Source organism: Suricata suricatta, chromosome 3 (assembly GCF_006229205.1).
Source record: "Suricata suricatta isolate VVHF042 chromosome 3, meerkat_22Aug2017_6uvM2_HiC, whole genome shotgun sequence".
Classification (NCBI taxonomy): Eukaryota; Metazoa; Chordata; class Mammalia; order Carnivora; family Herpestidae; genus Suricata; species Suricata suricatta.
In genome coordinates, this window is record NC_043702.1 from 2007499 (window position 1) to 2028628 (window position 21130).

The 21130-nt window shown below is 57.7% G+C and overlaps 2 long non-coding RNA genes across 4 annotated transcripts in view; both read left to right on the plus strand.

The window, feature by feature from the left end:
* LOC115286294 overlaps positions 1-265 on the plus strand; it is a 2387-nt gene extending 2122 nt beyond the window's left edge. For both annotated transcript variants that reach the window (XR_003905969.1, XR_003905970.1), the window contains one exon: positions 152-265. This is a non-coding gene — a long non-coding RNA (uncharacterized LOC115286294). The remainder of the gene's footprint in view (positions 1-151) is intronic.
* A 14044-nt stretch (positions 266-14309) lies between these two features.
* LOC115286295 lies at positions 14310-21130 on the plus strand. 2 transcript variants are annotated; one of them, XR_003905971.1, is made up of 4 exons: positions 14310-14395; positions 14741-14960; positions 15160-15346; positions 20900-21130. It is a non-coding gene; the product is annotated as an uncharacterized LOC115286295 (long non-coding RNA). The 2 variants fall into 2 exon arrangements; XR_003905972.1 differs by lacking the exon at positions 14310-14395 and adding an exon at positions 14412-14473.

The following is a 21130-nucleotide window of genomic DNA, read 5'->3' on the forward strand; positions in this document are numbered from 1 at the left end:
CGCAGGGCACACCTGGACCCCGCTCCGTCCACTGCCAGGCTGCCCCGGTCCTCTGCAGACACGGGCGCCGGAGGCTGGCCTCCTTGCGGGAGCAAGCTCCTGGAGCACGGGCTGTGCGGTTCTCACGCTTGGTCTTTATTTATTTCTGCAGGAAGCAGAGCTCCGAGGAAACGGGACCCTTGGTGACAGACAGCAGCGTTGCCTGGCTCCTTTAAGGGCAGAGTGGACGAGTCAGGAAGGAATGCAATAAAAATGCCTGGGCTGAGTTTAGTGCTTACATTTACGGATTAGGTGCCCTGGGCCCGGGGCTCCCAGACACGCATCTGAGCCAACACCGAGTGCTGCTGGGGGAGTGTTCTGGGCAAGATTAACATTTAACCCGAGAGACCACACAGAGCAGAGTGGCCTCCCTAGTGGTGGGGGCGGGCTCGTGCAGGCAGTGGAAGGACTAAAGAGAGAAAGCGTAGGGAGCCTGCTGCTCCCAAGGGAGAGGGGCTCCTCCTGCCTGACTGCCTTCGAGCCGGGACACATGCCCCCACTTTGCACAGAAACACCCGCTCCTCCTGGGACTCGAACCCCTGGCCTTCAGACTAGAACTTGCACCGCTGGCTCCCGGGCTCCAGCTGCCTGACTCATGAGCCAGTTCCTTATCCTAAATCTCTCTCCACACTCGCACACGCACAGCCTGCTGGTGGATTCCCCGGCGGAGCCTGGCGGGTGCAGGGGGCACACGGGGAGCGGCTCGGCAGGCGGAGGCTGGTGCGGGGGAGGCACGGGCAGTGAGGGTCGCTCGGAGTACCAAGGTGGGCACAATTACCTCCCGGAGGTAGATTTGTATTAATGTAGAAATTAATTAGTGTAAAGGAGATGAAGGACTGGAGAGCAGTTGTGGTAAAAGTCAACATCCACTTAAAACCTTAGCAAACAGTGAGTGGGGGGGACTTCATTTACACCGGGGCAGATTGGCCCGCATTTAAACACCATGCTTACTGGCAGAGAGATGGAGGCCTCTTCCTTAAGATCCGGAAGCAGGCCCGCTGCTCTTCCTACTCCTGGGGGCCCCGTCCTGGGAGCCCAGCCAGTATGGTGAAGCCAGAAGCAGACAAACCACGGCCGGGCAGAAAGACAAGGCCCAGACGGCAAGGACCGTGGGCGTTAGGATTATACTTTATGAGAATTAATAAGGGACGGGCCGCACCAAAGTTAAGACGGTGGCCTCCCTAAAGTATGGGGGGCGGGGGAAGGATGGCACTAGGAACGGCTTCTAGGGGCTGACAATGCTCCATTTCTTGGTTACATGGAATTAGCCTTGCAATTTTTTTTTGCAATGACATTCGTTTTTAATGAGAATTAGCTTTTGAATCTTTTTTACAAGAACAGTACATGCTCATTGTAGAAAATTAGTAACAAGAAGTAAATAGAAACATTGTATTCCCGTCGTCAGCATAGTGCATTATACATCCGTCCAGACTTTTTTCTAAACATGCGTCACACACACGCGCCGTCCACCCGCACGGGACTGCGCTGGACACAATGTCTTCGCCCGCTGCAGTGCACGGCTCTGTGGTTCTCGGCGGATCCCTGACACTGTGTGGACATCACCACCATCGACTTCCAGCAAGAAGCCTCATAGCCACGGGCAGCTGTCCCCCGGCTCTCCGCCCCAGCCCCCGGCCACCACCCCCTGGATTCTGTCTCTACAGACTCTCCTGATGATTTAGTGCGAGCGACACCACGCTCAGTGGCCCTTCGTGTCTGGCTCATCTCCCTCCGCGTGGCGTTTCCAAGGCTCATCCGTCCAGACTGTAGCAGACGCCATGACTTCTTCCTTTCCATGACTGAGCAATGTTCCAGCGCTCAGTACATTTCAGCGTGTGTATCCGTTCCTCAAATGGCGGACCGTTGAGTGTTTTCACTGCTTGGCTATTAGGGACAATGCTGCCGTGAACATACGTGTACAAATCTGTGCATGGACACGTGTCTCCGTTTCTCCTGGGTGTACACGTAGGAGTGAGTCTATCCGGGCCCCGTGGTCACTCTATCTAACATTTTATATCCCCCGCACACCATGCAAAGGTTTCTCTGTGTCCCCACCGATACTTGTCATTGCCATCTTCTTAACACACCTTCCCAGTAAGTGTGGAGTCTCGTGGTTTTGTCTGTAGCTCCCAGATGACCAGTGCTGTTGAGCATCTTTTCACGTGCGTCTTGGCCATTTGTACATCTTCCGTGGAGAAATGTCCGTTCAGATCCTTTGCCCATTTTTAAGCTGGGTTATTTGTCTTTCCATTGTTGGGTTGTAAACATTCCTTATGTATTCTAGATACTAGTCCCTTATGAGATAAATGATTTGCTAATATTTTCTCCCAATTTGTGGTTTTCCTTTTTCCTTTCTTTCTTTTTAAGTTTATTTATGATTTTGAGAGAGAGAGAGAGAGAGAGCGCAAACAGGATGGGGTAGAGAGAGAGGGAGAGAGAATCCCAGGCAACGAGGGCTCCATCTCCCCACTGTGAGATCAAGACCTGAGCTGAAATCAAGAGTCGGATGCTTGATGGGCTGAGCCGTCCGGTGCCCAGGCCTGTTAATTTCTTCACAATGTGCTTTAAATTGCAAAACTTTTAAATCAAGCCCAACGTACTGTTGTTTTCTTTGATTGCTTGTGCTTTTGGTGTTAATAGCTAAGAATTCATCGCCTAATCCAAAGTCATGAAGACTCTCACCGACGTGTTCTACATGCTTTATGTTTTAGCTTTTACACGTAGGTTAACTTATTTTTAGTTAACTTCTTTTTATATGGTGTGAGGTAGGGGTACAAATTTATTCTTTTGCAGGTGGCTGTCTGATTGTCTCAGAACCGGCTGTTGAAATGACTGTTCCTTCCCCATGGAATTGTATGCTTTCTTGTACCTTTTGAAACTCTCCATGCATTTTATGTATTTTTTGCGTCTCTTTTCCTGCCTTCTTGCATGTATTGAACAGGTAGTTCCCAGGGTGCTATTTTAGTTCCTTTGTCATTTCTTTTATAATATATTTTTGAGGTATCTTATTAAAGTGACTACCCTGAGAATTTCAATTAACCTCTTTTTTTAATTAAAACATTTTTTAAAGTTTATTTATTTATTTTGAGAGAGACAGAGAGAGTGCGAGCAGGGGAGGGGCAGAGAGAGAAGGAGAATCTCAAGCAGGCTCCATGCTGTGAGCACAGAGCCCAAGGTAGGGCTCGATCTCATGAAACTGTGAGATCATGACCTGAGCTGAAATCAAGAGTCAGCCGCCCAGGTGCCCCCAATAACCTCCTAATGGATAGCAGTCTTGGTCAGATTACTACACACTTATTTTAAAAGTGTACAAAACTGCTCGTAAATAGCAACACTACTTTCTCCTTCCTTTGTCCTGGTATTGTCATACAGATTATGTGTTCATACACCGTAAGCTCAGTGACACAGATTTATAGTTTTCGTCCTGTGCAGGTGTTTTAACAATCAGGCAAAAAAAGAGTTCCAAAGATACACACAGACCATCTCGTATGTTTACCAATACAGTTACCTTGATGGGTGTTTTTCATTGTTTCACGTGGATTCCATTTCCCGTGTGTCATCCTGACATTTTAGCGGAAGGGTCCCCTGTGGTACCTCCTGTGGGGCAGGTCTGCCGCCGGCAAATTCTCTGAGCCTTTTCTGTCTAGGAGGGTCTGAGTGTCTCCCCATCTCTGAAGGCTCCTTCCATCGCGTGTGGAGTGTTGGCGGCCCGTGTCCCCCATCCAGCACCACGGGGTGTGTCCCCTTGTGATCTCTGGCCTCCGTGGACCCTGATGAGAAGCTGGGGAGGACCCTGTGTCGGTGGTGGATGGGATCAGAGTCCTCTTGAAGCGAGGACTTCGGTCAGGACGCAGCTGGGTGCGCATCTCTGCCGGGAGAACCCGCGGGGACTTAGTGAAGGGTGTGGGTCAAGTGTGCGAGTTTGGCCCACTTCTTCTTCAGGGTCCTCCACCCCCTGCTCTGTCTCCTCCAGACCCTCCCACCATGCAGACGGCACCCCTGGGGGCTCGGGGGCTCTGTCTTTTCTCTTCCTTCTTTTCCCTTCTGTCCTTCACCTCGAAGAAGCTCACGGACGCACCTCTACGCTTCTCGTTTCTTTCTGCCTCCAGCCCGAAGGTGCTGAGTCCCTCTGGCGAAGCTCTACTTCAGGGTCTGTACTTGCAGCTGCAGTTTCTATGCGGTTCTTTCTTTTTAAATAACTTCTGTCTCCTTGTTGTGCTCTATCTGGTGAGACACGGTTCTCACACTTACCTTTAGATCTTCAGATGTGATTTCCTCTGGTTCTTTACACATCTTTAAAATACCCGACTAAAAGTCTTTGTCTAGTAAGTCCAACATTGGGGCTTCCTTGGGGACAGTTTCTGCTGACTGCTTTTTTTCCTGTCTGTGGGTCCCCCTTTCTTTGCCGGCCTCACACGTTTCTGTTGAAAATCGAACACTTAGTAATCTGTTATGTCAACCGTGGGAATCAGATTCTGCGCCTCAGGCTCTGTTGTTGGTATTGCTACTGGCTTGTGTAGGGACTTTTCTGAACCAAATCGGTATCTCTGTCCCGTGTGACCACTGCAGTCCATGCACACCCCGCAGGCAGATCACGAGTGGAACCATCTGGAACCCGCAAGTCGCCGGGGCTCTGCCGGGCGCCCTGTCTGTGTTGACGGCAATCCAATCCGGCAGGCCCCAGACAAGCAGGTCACAATGTGTGTGAGCCTTGGGTCCCCGCTTACACAGAGCCTCAGGTCAGCCGGTGGTGGGACCAGAGGCACATCTGTCTTCCCCGCACGCACGCAGCCGGGAGCGGGCCCACAGCCCTACGCTTGCACACAGTCTTCTGGCCTCCAGGGCGGCGTTGGCCTGGGTGTCTTCAAAGCCCCCTCTGGACATCTCTTCCTCCAGGTTCCCTTCGGAGAGGTCTGGTCGTCGGGGCGTCCCCGCCCCGGGCTGCCGCGATGATGGACGACGGTCCAGGGGACTGGAACAGCAGCCGCGTGATGAGCGTGCTGGGAACGCGCCTCTGGCGGGGCTCCAGCTCGGGGTCGCGGCTCCCAGCGACTGCGGCCCCTGGTCTGCACCTGATCCGGGACTGCTCACCTTCCAGGCCGGAGCGGGGGGCGGGGCGGGGGCGGGGCGGGGGCGGGGCCAGCGAGGACGCGGTTCTTACTGAGCTTCAGCCCGTTTCCTTGAGGAGACGCCCCCGGACTGCTGGGGGCCTCTGGCTCATCTCCAGAGCCCGGAAGACGTTGACTGTGAGCGTGGGGGCCAGGGCTGTCGCTGCTCACACAGAGGAGGGTCCGGGAGGCCTCTGCTCTCTGTCCCCACTGACGTCACCGGGCGATTATTCCCAACGCCGCACGGGGTTCATGTGGGCACCTGTATTTACAATAGAAAGAACGAAACACAATCAGCACCGTGTGCCCTGTGCCGGCCGCAGTCATAAATAGCGTCGTCTTGTCTTCGGAGTGTCCCAGGGAGTCGGAAATGTCATAAGGTAGTTGGTCCAAATTTCGTCATTAGATATTTATGCCGATGAACAGCCCAGACGGACGGGAGGCCGTGTGTACAGACGCTCGTTGCAACCCTGGTCGTGAAGTGAATCGTTGCGATCCACTCACCTCTGGATCCGGGAAAGGGCTGCTCAGGGCCAGCGCGCCCCTCGCCGGCGCTGGTAACAGCCCGGAGCGCCCACGAGGACGGAGAGCGACACGGGGGACTCTGAGAGGCTAGTGAGCAGCACGAGCGCGGCTCCCGTGCGCACACGGTTCTCGGGAACAGTTATATAGATGCGCGGGCAGTCGCCAGGGCGGAAGGGAGAAAACGGAAGCAGTCTGTCAGGGCGGAGAGAATGGTGGGTGTTGTCAAAGTGGATTTTTTTCCATCTTATTGTTAGGCTATGAGTACAATGGATTGAATGTTTACAAAAATAGGTCAACACGTCTAAGGAACATCGGATCCCCTGCAGCCCCTGCGTGCCGGGCCTGGACAGGCCAGAGGCACCCGTGGCAGAGCCCGGCTGCAGGAGTGCAGGGCCGGGGCCTTGGCGATGTCACTGGGGGACAGAGCTCTGCCTGGTGAGTCACGGACACGGGCTCCAGGGGCCCAGGAGGGGGATGGAATGTGACTCCCGGCCAAGCTGCTTGGAGACAGGGGGGAGGGGGAGAGGGAGGAGGGAGGGGAGAAAGGCCGTCTTCCCTCCCTCCTAGTCGAGAAGATATTTTTCCAATAAATAACTGTGAAGTCTCAGCTGAAATATAAGCCTCATGAATTATTTGGCCCTTTTGGGATCCAAGAATCTTTCAGTGTCTGGAAGGGCCCGCGTCTCCCCGGGAGCACTCCCTTCCTGATGACAAAGAAGCGACCACCCCTCCACCCCGACTCCCACCCCACTCCCCGCCCCTGAGCTTGAGGACTCGTAGCGTAGCTCTGTGGTCCAGCAGCTCTCATCCTGGATTTTTTTTCCTGTTTTTCTTTCTCCCTCTTTTAGGCAGCTGAGGGAAGGAAGAATTAGGTGAAAGCGGTTTATCAGAGCAGTTTTCCCGAAGGGGGTTCCGTGCAGTGTGAGCAGCTGTCCTGGAGGGCACGGGACTGGAGCCTGGGGGCACAGGGCGCTCACTGCTGAAGCCAGCGATGTGCCGGCAGGTCCTGGGGTACTTGGGCACTTCAGTTCCGTGAATCTCTAGTTTATTTTTATTTATTTTTTAAAAGTTTATTTATTTACTTGAGAGAGAGAGAACATGTGTGGGAGCAGGGGAAAGGTTGACAGGGAGGGAGAGAGAGAAGATCCCAAGTAGGGTCTGAGCTGTCACTGCAGACCCTGACACAGGGCTCCATCTCACAAAATGTGAGATCGTGACCTGAGCCGAAATCAAGAGTCAGACGTTTAACCGACTGAGCCACCCAGGTGCCTGAATCTCTAGTTTAGTTGGATGCTTATAAGTACTGCACGTAAATTGTTCCATGATCACGTAGGCTGAACATCTTGATTGAATCCGTGAATCACATGGAGTGAACAAGATCAAATAGATATATTTGTTGCAGGACTTGTCAGAGCCTTTATGTGTTAATATGGCTTGAACCCACACACACAAGGCTAGATGCTAATATAGGCACAGGCCCACACACACCTGAGGTCACTCAAGGTGGCTCTGATGTGACAGAGCTTAAAATCTCTCTCTTTTTAAATTGAAGACAGAAAACATTGATCGGAGGAACTTCAAGGCTGCAGGGGCTGTGCTGTGGCCACCTTGTGGAAGGGAGGGGACCGATACCCTATCCCTCCTTTGCAGGAGTCCCTTCTGGAAACCTGCCAAGTGGCCAGGAAGCTCCAAGCTCTCCGGGGAGAGGCAGTCCTGGGTTCACAGACATGATGATCATTCCACTTCTGCAGAGAGCTGGGAGGGCCGGGGGTGAGGCCCAGGTCTGCGATGCCCAGAAATGGGTCCTGGTGGCCCCCCTCAACCCAGCCCACCAGGCACAGGGACAGGGCGGGGCAGAGCTGGCCCGGGTCTCCTGGAGTGGGCACCACCCGCCTGAGCACTTGAGGGCGCTTGGTGGGCATCCCTGCAACGCCCCTACAGAGGTGTGCAGACGCGCACCGTCAGGTGGGTGCTGCTCGGGGCGTGGGGGTCCCCTCACTGGCCGAGCGTCCTCGCCTGTCTGCGGGAATCCCTTCTCCCCCGTGGTCAGGCCGCAGCTGTGGAGACGCAGCGGCCGGGGACCTCACACGGCCCCGCTTTGGCCTCCGAGTTTCCGCACCCGGAGCCCGTGTCAGCTTCCAAAGACAGGGCTGGGTGAAGGGGGCCTCCCCAGACAAGGAGCTCAGCCCTGAAGGGTTAAGGGGTCTGCAGGGGTTCCTGGGGTGATGGATCCTAGGCAGCCACTGGGCTCCCTGCCCCGGCCCTGACCTGTCATTCTTCTCCTCCGGCGTCAAGAGTTCTGGAAACTTCTCAGCTTCAGGCCGAGGTTTGCACGCTCCTCAGTGGGCTTGTGGTCCCTGAGGAAGGAGCAGATTCCAAGGGCTTTGGGGACCCAGCCTGGCCCGTGGGGGACGGGGACAGCTGTGGGACAGCAAGGGCCACCACCAGGCTCTGGCCTGTGAGCCCCAGGCCTTCTCAGCACCCAGCTGTGGGAAGGGGACCCGCCCACCCGGGGCCCTGCTAAGCAGCAGTGACGCCGGGCGCCTTGAGGGGGCTGCTGGGCCTTGGGGGCCCTGTCCTGAAGGGAGGCGGGCCGTGCTGAGGACTTGCTCAAGCAGCCCTGCAGGAGGGGCTCGCCGCCAGCTGTGGGGGGTCCAGGGGGAGAGCAGCACATGGCCCGCGAGTCCCTGAAACACAGGGCCACGCGGTGACGACCTCGGAAGGCCACGGCACTGTGTCAGGAGTTCTGTCCGCGGGGGCATTCGATGCCCACGCAGGCCCCGCGCCATGGCGTCCTGGGGCTGCCGATGGGCACTAAGACTTTGGAGGAGGGTGGAGTGAAAGTCATTGGCCCCCTTGGGGCCTTCCTGGAAGGCTGGGTGCCAGCTGGCCCCGGAGGGGATCCGGATGATAAGGGCCTACGGTGTGCGCTGGGTGGGGGCTCCCAGGGTCCCTGGGGACGCGTCTCCAGTTTGTTCAGCAGGAAGTCCTGAGACTGAGGAGGACAGGGCACCGCAGGGCTGGGCGCGACGGGGGCAGACGGGACTGCGTTAACATCAAGGACCAGAGCCCCCTCTCCCCAGTCCAGATCCGAGGGGGATGCACAAAAGCAGACAAGCTTCGCAGGCTGGGGTGAGCAGAGAGCCCCCCAGGGTCAGCCTCGGGGACCTGAAGGTGGCTCACAGGGTCGGCCCCTGGGACACAGGGCGAGTCCTGCCACAGTTGCGGATGGCAGCCACGAGGTGGCGCAAGAGAGTCCAGCACCAGCCCTGGTTTGGAGGGCTGGCCAGGAGGACCGGGCGCCCTCAGGCCCAGGTGACCTGCAGGGAGGAGGCATGACAGGCACCGGTAATGACCTGCAGCAGGCACATGCACCAAGGCAGGGGTGGGCCTGCCCCCGCCTGGCGAGGCCGGTCGTGCCCAGCAGTGACGGCTGGCTGGGAGATGGCCTGGGGGGACTTGGCTGCCAGGGCTCCAGGAACAGGTGCCCAGCGTGGCTCAGGGCACCCGGAGCAGAGACCCATGGAACCTCAGCTGCTGGAGTCTGGGGGTGCAGGCTCAGGGCAGCCCTGCCCACCCCCCAGCTCATGTCCCCCAGTCCCGCCCCACATGGTCAGCCTGAGGCCCCACTCCCCGGGAAAGGACCTCTGCTGGTGTGCCCCTCCCTGGGGGACCCCTTCTGTAGCACCCCAACTTCCCCCGAGCGCTGCTTGCCTTCTCCCCTCCCTTTTCTTGCCCCTCCCGCGTGCTGACGCAGGTCAGGTCTGTGGGGAGAGTGCACTGCCCGGTGGTTCCCGGGGGCCCAGGCTGGGGTCAACGGGGGCGCGCAGCAGCTGGCCTTGAGATTGAGGAACCGTCCGTGTGCAGGGGGGAGGTCGCCAGGCAGGTGGAGGTCAGTGTGCAGGGGGGAGGTCGCCAGGCAGGTGGAGGTCAGTGTGCAGGGGAAAGGCGACCAGGCAGGTGGAGGTCAGTGTGTAGGGGGGAGGTGACCATGCAGGCAGAGGTCAGTGTGCAGCGGGGAGGTCGCCATGCAGGTGGAGGTCAGTGTGTAGGGGCGAGGTGACCATGCAGGCAGAGGTCAGTGTGCAGGGGGGAGGTCGCCAGGCAGGTGGAGGTCAGTGTGCAGGTGGAGGTCAGTGTGCATGGGGGAGGTGACCAGGCAGGTGGAGGTCAGTGTGCAGGGGGGAAGTGACCAGGCAGGTGGAGGTCAGTGTGCAGGGGGGAGGTGACCATGCAGGTGGAGGTCAGTGTGCAGGGAGAGGTCAGTGCCCTGCACCTCTGACGCCAGCAGACTGTGGCACAGGACCACCAGTGACCAGGTCTGGAAGACGAGACCATGATGTAACCCGGCCGCAGTGTTCATGGAGCGCATGCCGGCGTCCCCTTCTGAGCCCTCTGTATCCTGTCATTTGTTGACTGTGGTGACCCGTGAGGAAGGTGCTGCCAGCCCGTGTCACAGGTGAGGAAACAGGGACAGCGGGTCCCGGCACCGGTGGAGAGCCAGCAGAGGCACTTGGGCCAACTCGAAAGGCGCCTGAGCCCTCCCGGGAGCCCCGGGGCACCTGCCACAGAGCAAGAGGCCAGGACACTGCCTGACTCACAGGCCCCCGTTCCTCGCCCCGCTGTCCCCTGGTGACGGGCTGCATGGGGGGCCTCCAGTGGCCGGCATGCCCTCCTTGGGGTCCCAGGGGGAAACCATGCTCCCTCCTGTCCTGCACACACGGGGGGGGGGGGACTCGGAGGGGTCTCCTTCCCTTTGACATTGACCTGTCCTGTCCATGCCCCGGGCCTTCACGCCCTCTGGCCCAGCCTGGGAAACCCCAAGACCCGATCGTGAGCTCCCGGGAGCCCTGAGTGCGGCAGGATGACCCGGACCCCTCCCCACCTGACCCTGACATTCACCCAGACACACACCACACACTCACGCACGCGCACACACACACACAGAACATACAGACACACACGTCACACAGATGTATACCAGACACACACCACACACTCACGCACACGCACACACACACACAGAACATACAGACACACGTGTCACACAGATGTATACCAGACACACACCACACACACGTGCACACACACACACACACTCACACCCCGCACATACACATATCACACACATACCACACCACATACAATGCACTCATGCACACACACACCATATGCACACACACGTGCACACGCACACCCCACACATTCGCATGGCTCTACCCACCACACACCCACACACTCTCACACACACACACAGCATACAGACACACGCGTCACACATATACCAGACACACACACCACACGCACATGCACACACACATCACACACACATCACATGCGCACACACACATCACATGCACGCACACACACACACGCACACACCACAGGCACGCGCACACACACACACACACACACACACCACTGGATTCAGAAAGCCAGCAAGGCATTTCTAATGCAGCCGAGTTCAGGGGAAATGCACCGCTTTCGTGAAGGACCCCGGCGTGGGCCTCTGTGAACGGGCAGCGCCAGGTCTTGTGAACAGGACAGTGGAGGTTTCCTTGACGTGCCGCTGACCAGTGGCTCCTGACAGGAGCTGGCCCTCCCCGGCCCCTCCACCCAGGGCTGCCCCGCTGCTCCCCCCACCCCGGCCCTCCCGCACCTCCTGCCTCAGTGACTCAGCTCCTGCCCCCTCTGTGCCCACGGGACCGTCTCTCTGAGGCCCACGGCCCTGCCAGGACCCCGGCCTCCCCCCAACACCAAGGTCCGGGTGAGGCGAGGCCTGTCTCCCCCGGCACCTGTGTGCATTCTGGAAGCATCTGATTGGTTCTGGGTGCTGGCATCCTGGGGATGCTAAGGAACTCGCAAATGTTTTGGGGGGACGGTGTGAGATCCTGAGTCATGGACGGGCCCTCCCCGACCCCCTCCCCACACGGCGCCAGAAGGAAAGGGAAAGAAAAGGGGGGCGCTCCTTCCAGGGGTCCGGCTCCCGGACCCGAGTTCTTGCCGCTTGGACGAATCCTGCAGCACCCTTTCCCGATTTTCCACTTTGTTCGCAGTAAGTTACTGAACGTTCACTTTATCAAGAAGTGTGGCACACGTGGGCACACATGGCCAAGTCTGCAGCAACCTTGGCTCGAGCCCGAAAGTGCCCCGTGGGCCGCATGCCCGAGCAGGACGCCTTCTGTGAGGGGCGGTGTCGGGGGCCAGGGCCGGACGCAGGAGTGCAGGGAGGAATCGGGCAGCGGCGGGGAGCCCGGCCAGAAGCCCGGGGCGGGTCCCACCTCTGCTCCGGGGGCCCCGAGCCTGGACCGCCTCACACGCCCCGTCTTCGGGCCAGCTCGGCAGAGGCAGCCGGTCAGCCCCGGGTCCCTGGAAGGCCCGGTCACATAGATGTTCACTTAGTGCCACCGCATTTCATCCCGGGAGCCGTCAGGGGTGTTTCGAGAAGGAATGGAGGGCTCGGATGGTCTCGCTTCTGTGCAGCGCAGGGGGCAGCCGGGGCGGGCGCCAGACCCGCCGGGGACCACAGGGCCCATTCCTGCAGGTCCTCGAGCCCGCGCTCCTGGGGCCACTGCCGTGTCCTATCAGACGAGCTCCTGGGTGTCCCCCTCTTCCTGAACAGGCTGGAGGGAGCCCGACCTTTGTCCTCGGGCCCCACGGCCGCCTCATCCACGAGGGAGGGTTCCCGAGGCCGCCACGGGGCTGGCTCTCCCTACCACACCCCACGATCCCTCGCGCTACTGATGTTGGGGTCCGCACCTTGCTTCGGACGCTGGGTCTGTTCTAGAGCTAGGGACTCACACTCTGTGTTTTCAACACAGGAGCGTGGACTCCCCGGAACTGCACGGTCATGGACATGCCGGGCGGGCTCCGGTCAGAGCTGGATCGGAATGCCCTGTGACGGGGGCACAGAGGCTGAGGGCGCGTCTGCCCCGAGGAACCCAGGAGGGCCTCACGGAGGAGGCATGCAGGAGCAGTGCGTGGAGCCTGGGCCGCGGCAGGCGGGCGCCCTGGGCAGGCCTGGGCTGAGCGCAGCGCAGAGAGGGGGCGCCGGGAGGAGCCGTGTTTTTGTTGGCAGAAACGCTGCTAAAGCCATTTTCAGTTTGAACGGCTGCGTGATGGGGGGATGTAGGTCAGTGGGTTTAGAAAAACACTTCCCCGGACTCTGTGTGTGTGAGTGTGCGGAGGAAGAGGCTCACCGGCTTGTCTAAGAGCCGATGAGAACGAAATCGCCTTTGGAACGCGTGGGACCGGCGAGGCGTCCGGGCCGTCCCGGGGGCGGGGACCGAGGGGGACAGGCAGGTGTGGGAGCCCGGCGTCTTCAGTGGAAGCCACAGGCTCGAGGTCCGACCCCAGCGACGACGGAAGGAAGAAGGCGTCCCTGTGAGGACACGCGGAGAACTGGGGTGCGGAGGGCGGGGTCCCGGGCCAGGGAGGGAGGGCAGGCAGGGGCGGGGGGTGGGGTGGGGCGGACGCCGGCTGCCGGAGGCCACGCCCACGGACGGCCCCACACCAGGCGGCCGCCAGTGTTAGGGGAAGACAGCCCAGACGCGTGAACAGGGAGCCCGCGTCACACGCTCAACGAGAACTCGGGGCGTCACTTCAGTCCGGGTGAACTTTCTAGTCCTGTCCCAGCGGCAGGTGTCTCGCTCTCGAAATGTGTCATCTGGACCCGAAGGCTCGAAGCGCCTGGTGGCCTCGGGACCCGTGATCAAACAGCCAGGCCGAGCATCCTGACCGCCACATCACCAAGTGCCGGTGACAAGCCCTGCCTGGCCAGGACTCGGGGCCCAGTGGACACCAGCGACCTTATGTCCCTTGCAAAGGGGCCTCAAGTGCGTGCGGGAGCCCCAGATGACCCCGGAGGGCAGGAGCAAGTGGGTCTCGGTGAGCGGAGCCTGGCCAGCCAGCCAGCCTCTGTCCCTCACCTTCCGTTGGGGCCTGGGGGTCCCGGCCCCCGCGCCCCGGGAGGAGGACTCAGCACCGCACCTGGCTCTGAGGGGGGGGGGCGGCCCCGACGCTTCGGCTGCTTCTGGGACTCGAAGCCACTTCCCTCCCGAGGCGTGAACTTGCCCTTAGTCCCCTGCCTTCCCCTTCGGAGGCATCCTCGGTTTCAGACCGGAGAGGCGGGAGACAAGAAAAACGCCTCCCAGCACACGGGGAATCACCCCGGGAGTTCAGCCGCCTCGGCGGGAGCGCGACCGGCTTCTCGGCCGGAGAAATCACCGGACGGGGAGGGCGGCGGGCAGAGCCAGGCCCTCGGGGCCCTTGCACTCGCGGGTCAGCGGGCACGGCGCCGATCCCGGCCCGGCGCCGTGTTTACTGAGTAAACACCGCACGCCCCCCATCCGCTGTGACACTGTGTCTGGAACTCGTCCGCGCAAACACAGGGACACTCAGTCCAGGGCAGGCCCCCTCCGCCGCTCAGGCTGTCTGATCTGCGGTCCCAGGGGCCACCGGGCGGTCCTCCCCGCTCCCACCCCCCAAGGAGGCAGGAGGGGCCACGACGCGCCACCGGGAGAGCGCGGTGGGCTCCGTCCCCCCGCCACCCGCACCTCCAGCCCCGCCCGCTGGCCGCCCCCGTCTGTGCGGCAGCCTCGCCCACAAGCCTGCTCTCTGCCCTTGAACTGCTCACTCGTTCACTCCCTCCGGAGAGTTACTGCGCACCTACTGATGAGGCGGATTCTGCTCCGGAAACGAAAACAGACCAAGTCCCCGGCCAGGTGGGCTTCACGTTCTGGTGGAGGCAGGGGGGTGGCCAATAAGCAAGAGAGTCAGTGGGTCCCAGGCTGCGTGACAAGGTAGGGTGTGGACACGGGGCCGTGTGGGGCTCCGGGGGACGGTGACGTCTGAGGGGAGAAAGCTCTTCTTTCCTGCTGGCAGGAAGTCCCCGTGTGGGTCTCTGGGGGCGGCGCCCGGCGGACACCGGCTCTGCCTAAGGAGGCGGTGGGAGGGGGGAGGGGGGGAGGCAAGGCCATGAAGGGCCTGTGGGGTCCTTTCTCGGGGCGGCCGTCACACATGACCGCAGCCCGGGTGGCTGGAAACAACAGGGCTTTATTTCCTCACAGCTCCGGAGGCCAGAAGTTCAAACTCAAAGTGTCGGCAGGGCCATGACCCCTCCAGGGGCCTGTCTCCCTCCAGCTTCTGGTGCTGCGAGAAATCCTTGGGACACGCGGCCTGCGTCCCCTCTTGTGCAAACTCCCGTCCCTGGACTCAGGGCCCGTCCAGTCAATCCAAGATGCTCGAGTTCCTCACGTGTGCAGAGACCTCCCTTCCAGATACGCCAGGGTTAGGACTGGGACCCAGGCGTGGGGACACAGGACACACAGGGCAGTCTCTCGGAGGAACGCGATCAGAAATCTGTGTGTCCTGGTCGGTTGGAGGTGTCCTGGGGTAGCGAGATGGGAATCCCAGAATCTCAGAGGGGGGAGGGGCCTGGAAGGTTCCAGTCTAAAATGCTACAAGCCCACCCTGATCTGATCTTTAGATGAGCGTCGGTGCTGAGTCCTGCCGTGGTCTCCCCTCCCCGCTGGACGGGAGCGCTCAGGATACGGGGGGCCTGCGTGATACGCCCTCCATCCTGATACGCCCAGAGGCCTCTGCGCAGCAAGGACCACCTCGTGCGGGCACTTTGATCCCAAGAGAGGACGGAGGAGCCCCATCCAGCAGCACAGGTGGGCCCGCCCTCCACCAGGGATGGCGGTGGGGAGGGCCCGGGGCACACGGGGGCGTGTGCTGAGCCTGCGGGAGGCTGGGCAGGGGGGCGCAGCATGGCCCCCCACAGGAGTCCGGGGAAGGGAGTTGGGCCTTATGTGGAGCATGGAGGTAAGAGTGGTGGGGGGGGGGATCTGGGGAGGGGGCGGGGGCTGGTCTCGGGGAGGGTGCCTGGCAGCGCCGTGCTGGACCCGCCCCTGGAGCCGTGGATGGGCTCCAAGTGTGGGGGAGGGTGACGTGGTCAGGTCTGCTGCTGACGAGTGTGGTCCCCGGGAAGGAGCGAGCAACATGCATCTGGGGCTCGGGGCCATCAGGGGTGCAGAATCACAATATGGGTGCGGCATGGCCGGCGTCCACAGCGCTGTCCCACTGTGGCCCCAGCCTCCCTCCAAAGCCCTGCAGGGAGTGAGGAGGCCCCGTGCTCTTCATGGGGAGTGGGGGGAGGACAGGGGTCGGAGGAGGATTTTTTCATTTTCCTGCTCAGATACCTGGGGGTTCCGACCACGGGCAGAATGCTGAGAAGTGGGAGGCCCGTCCGTGGTTGTGGCTGAGCAGCTGGGCAGAAAGCGTGGCCGGAAGGTTCCCATAAAGGCCCCGGGCCCGGAGGGACTTGGCACAAAGTGCCGCCGTGGGCAAAGTGCAGAGTTCCCTCCCGACGTGGAGGAGACGGAGGAGGAGAGTCTGTGGCAACGAAGCGCCGAGCAAAGCGCTTCCTGTGGTCGTCCTGCACGACGGCGGGACAGACAGCGACCCTCATTGTGTCCTTTTCCATCACGTCCTCGAAGGAGGTGGATGGACCGTGTCCTTCCCACTTCCTGTGGGGCCAGAATCAGTTAAATGACATGAAATAATGGAGTGCAGCTATGCACAAGTCACTCTGGGCATTCAGAGGAGGAAAAACTGGATTCCCTCCTGTGAGGCCAAGAAAAGGCTCTTCTGCAGGCTATTTAAAGATTAATGAGGGGGCGCCTGGGGGGCTCAGTCGGCTGAGTGTCCGGCTTCGGCTCAGGTCATGATCTCACAGTTCGTGGGTTCGAGCCCCGTGTCGGGCTCTGTGCTGACAGCTTAGAGCCTAGAGCTGCTTTGGATTCTGTGTCTCTCTCTCTCTCTGCCCCTCCCCTGCTCATGCTCTGTCTCTCTCTCTCTCTCTCCCAAAAATAAATAAAACATTAAAAAAAAGAAAAAAGAATAATGAGGTGAAAGCAGCACACACAATAATTTAGACATGTCATATATGTAAACGAGCCAACTATGACCCTGAATCCTCAAAATCACTACTTCTTGCTGTGGCCAAAGCTGTATGCACAGGAAAATTCATAGACTTGAATACTTTATATACGAAACAAGGAGAACTCTAATATAAAGAAACTGAACATTAAAATAAAATGAAATTCAAACATGTAAAAAATAAGAAAAGAAAGATAAAAGAATTAAAAAATCTCGAACAGGAAAAAATAGATTCGATAGCTAAAATTCAAGAGCTGATCCTTTCACACAAAACCAATAAAACTGACAGAATTTCGGGCCACACCTGTTTTTAAAAAGAGAAAAAAGAGGCACTTGGTTGCCTCAGCAGGTGAAGCAACTGACTCTTGATTTGGGCTCCCGTAGTGATCTCACGGTTCGCGACTTTGAGCCTTGTGTTGCGATGCTCTCTCTCTCTCTCTGCCCCTCCCCTGCTCTCTCACTCTCAAAATTAATAAATAAATTTCTTTAGAAAAGAAAAAAATCCAAGATAAGAGAAACTAAGAATAAAGAAAACAAATTATTTTGAAAAAGTGGGAAATGATATGCTAAAAAAATTCAATCTTTATGAAATGAATGATTTTAAAGGAATATACCAATTAAAACATCAATTTCAGGAACAATAAAATTCTAAACAAACCAAAGCATTAAAATCCAAAAACATCATGAAAGTGTGATCTCCAAAACAGGCACCAAGTTCAAGTGGTTCAAGGGTGAATCACTTCAAATGGTCACGGGACATACACAATTCCCATGTTATACACAACGCAACGTTCGCAACAGACAAAACATTCTCCAATGTATTTACAGAATATTACTTCTCAAAATTGACCAGGATAGTGCAGAAAGCAAGGCTATGTCACTAGGGGAGGGAAGCTGAAGCGTAGGAAATAAAATATTTGCAAATCAACGTCTCACCCCATGAAACAAATGTCACCCCCTCAGCGGGAAAGGTGGAAAGCAGGAACAGGGGATGATTTTATGGCAGAAAATCTCCCGCTTCACTTTATCAAATAGTCAAGGAAGAGGGGCGCCTGGGGGCTCAGGCGGTGAAGCGTCTGGCTTCGGCTCAGGTCAGGATCTCAAGGTTTGTGGGTTCAGGCCCTGCGTTGGGCTCTGTGCTGACAGCTCAGAGCTTGGAGCTGCTTCGGATTCTGAGTCTCCCTCTCTCTCTGCCCCTCCCCTGCTCGCACTGTCTCTCTCTGTCTCTCAAAAAAAAAAAAAAACATTAAAGAGAAAAGTCAAGTCATGGAAGAAAAAATTTGTTCACGACAGGACGGAAAAAGCCAGGAATAAAAATAGTAAGAAATGTGCGCAACCTTCATCATGAATAGGATCTCAGCTCCTTGTTGTGAGCTAAAAAATGGGGGTCCCCACGTCCCTCCATGGGAGGACTGAAAACATTAAAAGTTCCCCCAAAGTAGCCAATAGAGTGTTTGCTATTTGAATTTAGGTCCCAGGGGGTGGGGGGAGAAAGAAGAGAAATTTGATAACGATGTGGAAGTTCATTCATCATTTTTTTCCCCAGAAAGGGCTCACCGCACATCCGGAGCCCAGGGGTTTTGCTGACAGAGGGTGGGGGTGGGGACGCAGGTCTCTGGGTGGGCAGGGAGGGGGCAGGCTGCAGCGAGCGGGCAGGTGGCACCCGGGAGCTGGGGGCACGGGCAGTGGCGGTGGCGCCCGCTGCCTGCTCCTCCGCCCGGAGGAGCTGCTCTCCGCCCCCCTGCACCCCCGTGGGCAGAGCCTCACCCTCACCCCAGGCTGTGCGTCTCTGGTCTCCCGCACAGCCCCGCTGACTCCCGCGGGGAAGTCTGTGGTTGCCGTCCACGGTGAAGGCCGTGGGGACCCGCAAACATAGTCAGGGGCTCGCGGTCCAGCTAAGGACGCAGCTCCAGCCCGAGGTCAGGAAATGACGCAGCATCTGTGACCAGGCAGAGGATGGGGGAGGGGAGAGGCACTCCGTGCGCCCACCTGTCGGCACCGCGCAGTCTCCGGGCCTCCAGGCCAGACGCAGGGGCTACGCCTGAGGACGCAGAGCTTCCGAAGGGGCGTGAGTTCCGCTCACTGGGTCCTTTATCCTGGCCGGACCGGCAGGCTTTGGACTCGGGGTTCTAAACTTTTCTCTTAAAGAAATCTGGGAAAACAGTGTATGCTTCATACGTTCTGAGTTTACTTCTAAAAATTTTGATCGTGATGGGGCGCCTGGGTGGCTCAGTCGGTTGAGCGTCTGACTTCGGCCTAGGTCAGTTTCACCCTTCCCGAGTTCCAGCCCCACGTCAGGCTCTGTGCTGACAGCTCAGAGCCTGGAACCTGCTTCGGATTCTATGTCTCCTTCTCTCTCTCTGCCCCTCCTCTGCTCATGCTCTGTCTCTCTCTGTCTCTGTCTCTGTCTCTCTCAAAAATAAAATAAACATTGGGGTTGCTGGGTGGCTCAGATGGTAGAGCGTCCGACTTTGGCTCAGGTCATGATCTCACAGTTCGTGGGTTCGAGCCCCGAGTGGGACTCTGTGGTGACAGCTCGGAGCCTGGATCCTGCTTCGGATTCTGTCTTCCTCTCCTTCTCTACTGCTCTGTCTCTGTCTCTCAAAAGTAAAATATAAACATTAAAAGTTTAAAAAATAAACAATAAACATTAAAAAATATGTCATCTGCCACAAATAGATCTTGAACAACTCAGTCATTGTGGGAAACACTACAGTTACATTTAAAAGAATCACCACATCTCATCTTATATTTTATATTATATATTATATAAAATATAAAACACTGTGAATAAGTTTAACAAAAAATGTACAAGACTGTTGTGCTGAACACAAATTATTCAGCCATTAAAGGAGTTCTACCTGCTGGGAATATGACGCGATGCTCATAAATCAGAAGACCCAATAATGTTGAGTTGGCGATTCTCTTCAAACTGATCTATGACTTAATTCAATCTCAATAAAAATTCTAGCAGCTTTTTTGAAGTCAACATCACAAAGCTGATTTGTGACTTTGTATTTCTAGAAAAGTACAAAAGCCTACAATAGCCAAAATAATTTTGAAAAAAAAGTAAAAAGAACAAACTTGGAGGACTTAAATCACATGATTTCCAGGCCTTTCCATAAAACTACAGAAAAAGAACCTGCCACAGTGGCATGAGGTAACCACACGGACGGGGAGAACAGAACAGAGAACCCAGAGTAATCATACGCAGAAATAGTCACAATTTTTAAGAGATTCCAAGATACTTTACTGGAAGGAAGGACAGCCTTTTAGCAACGGTGCTGGACAAACTGGATCTGAGCCTATCCAGAATGAGCCCTGCGCTTACCTCACACTGAACACCGAGTTTCCGGCGTGGCCCGCCAGGTCTTGGGGTTTTGAGAATTTCCGTCTCTGTTTTGATGGGAAGCGGGAGCAGGCCCTCCTGCAGGTGAATCCTCGGTTTCACCCCGGGCCCCGGAAGAGGAGACTGGAGGTCAGTGAGGCTAATGACCTTGTCCAAAGGGGGCGCGAATCTGGGGAGGAGCCCGTTCTGCGGCAGCTTCCCGCCTCCGGGGTCCGCAGGCTTTCCAGTGGCTCCTTGTGCTTTCTGGGCCCCTTGCAGTTCAGAGATGACCTCGGGGGGGGGGGTCTGCTCCAGGGGGCCAACGTCCCAGGGGGTCAGTGAGAAGATCTGCTAACAGAGGGGTCCCCGGGACCAGACGGCCACAAAGCCCGGAGTGCCAGAGGGGAGGGAGGGTCTCTGCTGTGGCAGGCAGGCGGGCACAGGGGCCCAGAGGGCGCAGGCTGGCGGAGACCACAGGGGCCCTGGCCTCAGACCCCTCTTGCCAGACAATGCACCCTGACAACATCAGTAAAGAGATCTTCAGAGCCCAGACTGGGGGCCAGCATCCTTGCCCCAGGGGACCCCCAGTGTCCCGGCACATGGCTGCAGACCCCGGCGAAGCCTGGGCAGGCTGAGGGGGGAGGGACACGGCTCTCAGGGACCCACGGGGCCCCAGCGGCCCGGTCGTGGCAAAGGTGTGAAGCCACGCGGTATGTGTGCATGGCTCTGAGTGGTAGAGCCTCTTGGAGGAGACATTTATCCAACCCAGGAGGAGAGAGGAGAGTAGACAATGTTCCAGAAAGAGCGAAGTGCCCTCTCCCTGGTGGGAGTTTAGGACTGATTTTTCATCTTTTTCTTTTTTTTAAAAGGTCTTTTTTAATTGTGTTCTTTGACCTCGCAGTCGGCTGGGGAAAAAAGAAGCAGTTTGTACTAAAAGCAGGAATGTCTTTTATGGCAGGAAGAGGACCCGAGAGAAGTGGCCGTGGGGCGGACCTGAGCACGGGAGACAAGGAGGAGCCAGCGGCCGAGCTGGTGCGGAGGCGGACGCGGCTCCTGGTCCTGCGCACGGAGCCCCCGGGGACAGACCGTCCACGGGCTGGCACCCTCACCCTGGTGCCTGAGAGGCGAATGCACCCAGACGGGCACAGGTCGGCAGGAAGAGCCACTCTGCCAGGATGGCAGCCTACAT